Genomic DNA, 7,500 nt, shown 5'->3' on the forward strand with positions numbered 1-7,500 from the left:
TTTTTTGAGAGATTGTTGATGCAAGATAAAAAAAAAATACTTGTAGTTTGCATTAAAAATCAAGTAGTTCATTTTGTTATCGGTTTACATCTCATTAACCAGTATAAAAGTGTATTTCCTGCATATTTTTTCAATTGTTAAGACGTCTTGCTGCAGTGCATCAGAAAAGTGGTGAAAGCTAGTTCCGGTTCGTGTGTTGTATTTCCCCAGACTAATTAGCGCCTATTAAAGGTGTGCACTGCCTGTCTAAATCCTGCCTTTCGTTGTGTAAAATTTCAGGATTTGCCTTCCTCCTCCCAGACAGGTGAGGGGATTAGGCGAGGCTCAGGTGAGGGTTAATTAGCACTCTCCACCTGCGGTTCTTACTTGCTCGTGAGGGAGACAGGCAGACGGATGGACGGGGAAACAAACTGACATTTACAGAAACGAATAGGAAAGCAGGCAAACAGACAGGTAGATATTCAGAGAAACAGACAGGTAGATATACAGGCAGACAGAAACAGACACATAAACAGAAACGTGCAGAGAGATGAACAGACAAACAGACAAACAAATAAACGAAAGCAGGCAATTAGACAGCTAAACAGGCGGTAATAGACAAACAGGAACGTAACAACAAACAGTTATAGACAGAAATAAACAGAAAAAAACAAGGGTATACCAAGAGAAACAGACGGATAGATAGATAAACAGATAGATAGTTAAAAAGACAGACAGATATATAGATAGACTGATAAATAGATAGCTAGATAGACAAAAATAAACAAAAAAAAACAAGGACATACCAAAAGATACAGACAAACAGATAGATATGTAATTAGAAGGATAAACAGATGTATAGATAGACAGACAGATAGATTGTTAGATAGATAGATAGATTGACAGATAAACAAAAAAAATCAAGGATAAACATAGAGACAGAAAAATAGATAGATAGATAGTTAGAAAGATAGACATAAATATAGATAGACTGACAGATTAATAGATAGATAGCAACATAGACAGGTAGGTAGACAGACAGACAGACAGACAGACAAGCCAATAAAGGCGGCAGTTTACACCAAGTTCGTAAACTCAAACTGAAGAATGGCCCGGCAAACAACATTTATAAAAGGGAAATCTGGTGAATCTTAACTTCGTGAGAGTCAGGCCCTTCTTTTCCCGCCCTGCGCCTCTCCCTCTCCCTCTCCCTCTCCTTCTCTTCCTCTCCCCTTCTCTTTCCTACCTGGATTTAAATGTACTTGTTTTGTAGCTCAAGTTTAGGTCTCTCTCTCTCTCTCTCTCTCTCTCTCTCTCTCTCTCTCTCTCTCTCTCTCTCTCTCTCTCTCTCTCTCTCTCTCTCTCTCTCTCTCTGATTAATTTGATCCTTCCCTCTGTCCTCTTTTCCTTATTTCCTGTTTCCTCTTTCAATTTAGGTTTTTTCCATATATTTTTTTTCCTTTTATTTTCTTTCCTTAATGCTTCTACCGGTTTATCTGTTTTCCTTCTTCTTTATTGGATATTCAGATTATATTGTTCTTTTGGTGTCCTATCTCCTTCCTTCCTTCCTTCTTTCCTTCCTTCCTTCCTTCCTTCCTTCCTTCCTTCCTTCCTTCCTTCTTTCCTCCCAGTCTCTTGGTGTTTCTTTTTTTTTCCTCCTTTGCCTCCTTTCTTACCATATTTCATTGTTCTTTATCACCTTATTTCTTTCTTCTTCCCTGAATTTTTGTATTTTATTTCCTCTCTTTATCTTTTTCTCTTTCCTCCTTTTCCTTACTTCTCCTTACTTCTTCTGTTTCTCTGTGTCTCCTTCAGGCTTTCTCATAACTCGTCTTCCTCCTCCTCCTCCTCCTCCTCCTCCTCCCCCTCTCTGTTAACTAATCATGTCACATTGCAAGAAACACGTTCCGGTCATGTTGTGCTTGTGTTCCGCTCTTCCTAGCTTGTTGAGTTACCTGTGCTCATTAACAAAGCAATGGCAGCCGGTATGAGGTGCTCTTTTAACCTTCATCAGTTATAATATCAAGTGAAATCTAACCTTGTCTGGTTTTCTTTACGTCTTTAATAGCCTGCCTTTAGGGGATTCTGTTTAATTTTTTTTTATTGGTGAGTTTAAGCCTCGCTCTGTGTGTGTGTGTGTGTGTGTGTGTGTGTGTAAGAAAGGCCTGTGTTGTTTTTTTTTCTAGTGCTGCAGAAAGAAAATATCATAGTTTAGGATCAAAAGCTTTTGTAGGGAAGAAAAAGAGGCTGATGTTCCTTAGAGAGAGAGAGAGAGAGGGGGGGATGCCATGCCCTGGATATTGTTATCGTGTCAAAGAGAAAAGAGAATACCTCGGCTTATAAGTTTTATTTCGTGGTGCGTGTGTCAAAGAGAGCGATTAGGAGGGACGCCCGTGTGTCTTCTTTCCGCGTCCTTTGCTGAGAGAGGAGAGGAGGAGGAGGAGGAGGAGGAGGAGGAGGAGGCTCAAGGAGATTGTGAGGATAAAGCTTGTTGAAGGGAGGTAGGATGCTGCTTCGTGTGTGTATGTGTGTGTGTGTGTGTGTGTGTGTGTATGTAGTTCGTAAATTCCAAAAATCGCCTTCCTGCTCAGCGGTGAAATAGGAGATAGACCAGCACGTACTTTCTTCGGGTCATCAAGTTTAAAAGATCGACTTTCTTCTGGCCATAAAATGTGAAGGATCGACTTTCCCCATTGCCCTGAATAAGAAGTCGACGTTCTGTACTTCATAACGCCAATAAATAATGGAGAAATCAATAAAAATCCTCGAAAAACAAAACATGAAAATAAGTCGACGTTTTTACTTCATAAGACCAATAAACAAATAAATAAATAAATAAATAAATAACAAAAATCCTCGGAAAAAAACACAGTAAGAGGTCGACTTTCTGTGCTTCATAAGACCAATAAATTATAATAAAAAATAAATAAATAAGAAAGCAAAACATCAAATAAAACATTACCTCCTCACATACCATCAATAAATAATAAACAAATAAACAAAAATCCCTAAAACAAACACTCAACAAACCAAAACATCAAAAAAAAAAAAACATCACAGTCTCTTACAACACCAACAAAAAAAACAAGCAAATCAACAAAAAAAAATCCCTAAAAACACACACATTAACAAAACAAAACACCAAATAAAAACACCACAAAAAATTAAGAAAACCAAAACTAAACTAAGTCAAAGCAAGGAAAGATATCAAAACCACAGACCCTTACATTCCTTTATGCATTATTGGGAGGCAGCAAGTCAGTGAACCGCAGGAGATGTGTCAAGGGAGTGAAGGAGGAACTTGGAGGAGTAATGGGAGAGCGGGCTGTATCCTTCGAAGGGCGGCGACGGTGAAGGATTATCGCCCTGCAGGATGGCTTAGTGGGGAGATACTGTGGCTTCCTGCAATAACGAGGAGGAGGAGGAGGAGGAGGAAGATTGGCTAGAGTAAGAGGAAGATGAAGAGACGAGGTGCGTGGAGGGTTTGCAAGAGGAGAGATTGGTAGAGAGCTTGAAGGATGGATAGCAAGATGAGGATGAATAAGAGGTGAAGGATGAGGGTGAGAAGGATGAGGAAACACAGGAGGTGGTGGATGGAATGAGAGATAAAGAGGGATAAGGTGTTGAGAATGAGAACAAGAAGGTTAAGAAAAGCAGGAAGAGAAGGAGGATGAGGAGGAGGACGTGGGAATGATAAACGAGGAATATAAGGAAGATGACAAGAACAAAAAAGGATGATTAAAAAAAATTAAAGAACACAAACGAAGAAGAGGAAGAATAAAAAAACAACGCTACCAAGAAATGGAAGATGGAAGAGTAAGATGAAGAGAAAGAGGAGAGGGAAGAGGTGCAAGGTAGTCACTTCCCAAGCCGTGTATCACTGTCGCCTACCTCGTTCGCCAAGAAGCATTACCGCCATCTGTCGCCACCACCACCACCACCACCACCACCACCACCAGCAGGCAGGACAAGTGTGGCGTAACTAATCTTCAGCGTCTCTATCACACTTCCGTCCATTGCATAGAGGATGGCATCGTAATGGTGTCTTTAACTTGTGTGTGTTTGTATGTGTGTGTATGTGCTGGGTAGACTAACAATCTCACACATGCAAGGAAGTAAATTGGGTTCTTTTCTTGCGTTTTCTTCATGTTTTCTTTTTTCTTTCTCTCTCTCCAGATCTCGCACCAGAGGAAGGAGCAGCACACAAACACGCAATTCAGTAACTGCCAAGGTCAGTGTGGATGGAGTATGTGCTTGTTTTCTTGTTATTGTTGCTGCTATTGTTGTTGTTGCTGTTTTTGTCATTGTCTTCTCACTACTACTACTACTACTACTACTACTACTACTACTACTACTACTACTACTACTACTACTACCACTACAATAACAAAGATAATATACGTGTATGATTCATAATAAGCTTCATTATATTTTGTACGTATCTCACTTCTTTGTATACACCTTTCCTACATTCACACACACACACACACACACACACACACACACACACACACACACACACACACACACACACACACACACACACACACACACGCGGCATAATTTTTCCCTTTCTGCACGTGCACATAATAAATTTGACCCCAAACCGCACACATACTCACCACACACACACACACACACACACACACACACACACACACACACACACACACACACACACACACACACACACACACACACACACACACACACACAGCGGCAATAACCTTCCCGCATCTGTGCTATAAATGACGCTTGGTTTACCTGGGCTGAGCGGAATACCTCTAATGACTGTTTATAAACGACTGGACGTGTCACTTCGGTCAGGCCTGGAGGAGGAGGAGGAGGAGGAGGAGGAGGAGAGGGGGGAGAGGAAAATAGCTGTGATGAATGGTGTGAATAAATGTTATGAAATATAGTAACTAGCTCTGGGAGGAATTCCGTGAAGTGGTATTGTGAAGCTAGTGGTCACGTGGATTTAAGTGTATTTTTGACCTTATTTCTTGTGTTTGGGTGTGGTGAATAGTGGACGTGTCTCCGGTGTGGTGCAGGTGCGGTGGTGCCTTTGTGTGGTGGAGAAAAGGCTCGTGTTTGTCTTTCTGTGGACTGTGGGCGTTTTGGTGCGGCGTGTGGGAGTGAAAGGTGGAAGGGAGGGAGTGGAGAAAGAAAGGAAGGGAGAAAGTGAAGTGGCAGTGAAGTGGAAGGATGTGGAGGGACAGGACAACAGGAAAGGGTTAAAATGTAACGAAACAAAAATGAAAACACTGTTAGAAAAAAAATAATATATATGAAAAAACTCCGCGGCAATGCATTTCAATTAGACGTAAGTGGTGTAGTAAATTTTGCAAAATTGTCATGTCCTACACGATTTTTTTTATTACATATATATTTTTCCCCTCCCTCATTTCCTCCGTATGGACAGTTTCCCTCACTCTTTCCTCTTATTAGTCTTATTTTTAGTCTTACTTTTACTTTGCATTTCCCTCCGACCAATTCCAGCATTCACAATTCACGCAGATTTTCCCTTAGTTTCCTTTATGTTATTAGTTTTCCCTCGTCATTCCTTTTTTTCCCCCCTCTGGTACAATTCTTCATAAACTTCCTCTGCTGATTCTCTCATTCTCCGTTTATGAATCCTTAAAAAGTGCCGCGCGTTATTTCCAGTTGCTGTATTTTTCCATTTGTGTCTCTTTTATTTCGCTGCTTTATTTCCCTTCCCTCCTCCCATCTCCCCTCACCTTCCCTCTTTCGGCGGTGGTCTGCATACATTTCCAAGAGGGGGGTTTTGTGATTTTTATTTTCCTTTGTTTCCCCGGAAGCGCCCAATTCCTATCTGTCGGTGCTTCATGCAAAGCGCTTCCCCTTAATTTACATTGTGTCAGAGGCCGCTGTGTGTGTGGCGTTTGTGTGGCGGTGCTCTCCTCCTCCTCCTCCTCCTCCTCCTCCTCCTCCTCCTCCTCCTCCTCCTCCTCCTCCTCCGCGTTCCCTCTTTCCTCCTCCCGCTGCTTATAAGGAATATGTCTCCTTTCTCTCCCGCCTCCCGCTCCTCCCTTCCATACAGGCGAGTTACCTGCTTCATCTTCCCGCCCAGTGTTCTTTCCGTACCTTCCAGATAATTCACCTGTCTTCCCGCCCCCTCCTCCCTCCCGCCCATCCACCTCTCCCCATCCTATTGCAGTTTTAGGATGTCCCATGTTCTCTCTTCCCGTTTATAGCTCTTCTCGCCCCCCCAGAGAGAGAGAGAGAGAGAGAGAGAGAGAGAGAGAGAGAGAGAGAGAGAGAGAGAGAGAGAGAGAGAGATTCCTTTCTTCTTTCTCTCGTATCCATTACCTCTTCTCATCCTCAGAAGACTGGCTCCTCCTCCTCCTCCTCCTCCTCCTCCTCCTCCTCCTCCTCCTCCTCCTCCTCCTCCTCCTCCTCCTCCTCCTCCTCCTCCTTTTCTTCAGCCATTCTTGCCTTTACTCTTTTCTTTGTGTTGTTTCTGTTATTATTCCTTTCGTTTTCTCTCTCTTTTCTCTTTTTTATTTGTCTTCGCCTCTGTCTGTCTTTCTGTTTCTTTATCCGTCCGTCTATTCAGTTGTTGATGGGCCTGTCTAACTCTCTCTCTCTCTCTCTCTCTCTCTCTCTCTCTCTCTCTCTCTCTCTCTCTCTCTCTCTCTCTCTCTCTCTCTCTCTCTCTCTCTCTCTCTCCACCCTTCCTTCATTCCCAGATCCATCACTTATGAGAGTATTAGGGAGGAGGAGAGGAGTGGGGAGAGAGAGAAAGGGAAGGAAACATTTACATATGTCACCCCTTCACCCACCATAACCTTCCCTTCACTCCCCTTTAGGCTTCCAGGTACCCATTACTTCGCTCCCCGCTTTCCCTTTTGTCACATCTCAAAATTCCTGCCATTTTCATTTCATTTCACGTCCTTTTGTTATTTTGTCAGTCTTCGTCTCTTCCTAGTCTATCTTAATTTTTCTTTTTCTTCATCTTCTTCTTGTTTTTCCTCTAGTTTCTCTGTTTTCTCCTCTTGCCTTCCTCTATCTTTTTTTTATTCCACCTTCCATTTCTTCCTCTTTTTCCCTCGTCTATCTCCTCCACCTCCTTTTCCTCCTCCTCTTTAATACTCTTCCACCTGACACCCACGCACACTCTCCCATCTTCTTTCCCTCTCTTGGATTCCACCTCTCACTTCTTCCCTCGTTTTCCCATTATCTCCTCCACCTCCTTATCCTCCTTCTCCTCCTCCGCACATCTTTTATTCTCTCCTCCTTTTTTGATCCCGGCTTTTACTTCATCTCTTTCTCTTCACCTCTTCCTTCTTACTTCTCTTCCCCTTTCCTTTCCCTCCACGCGTCAGTCATAGAAACAAGATAAACACAGATTCCTCTTCGTGTGGAATTCAATCAGGCACGAGGTCAGGTGGAAAAAAAAAGTTATGTTCTTCTATTGTAATTGGTTTTAGTTATGTTTTTTTTTTTTTTTTGTTTTGTTTTATTGGGGTGAAAAAGTTTGAAGCTGTGTTGTGTTGTGAG

At 42.3% G+C, this 7,500-nt stretch overlaps 1 protein-coding gene across 1 annotated transcript in view; it reads left to right on the forward strand.

The window, feature by feature from the left end:
- The window catches only part of LOC135090587 (uncharacterized), a 77,536-nt gene that overhangs the window by 38,906 nt on the left and 31,130 nt on the right, over window positions 1-7,500 (forward strand). Inside the window, exon 2 of the mRNA XM_063987466.1 lies at window positions 4,156-4,210. The gene's annotated coding sequence lies outside the window, so the exon portion shown is untranslated. The remainder of the gene's footprint in view (window positions 1-4,155; window positions 4,211-7,500) is intronic.

This window comes from Scylla paramamosain, chromosome 35, assembly GCF_035594125.1.
Source record: "Scylla paramamosain isolate STU-SP2022 chromosome 35, ASM3559412v1, whole genome shotgun sequence".
NCBI classification, from domain to species: domain Eukaryota; kingdom Metazoa; phylum Arthropoda; class Malacostraca; order Decapoda; family Portunidae; genus Scylla; species Scylla paramamosain.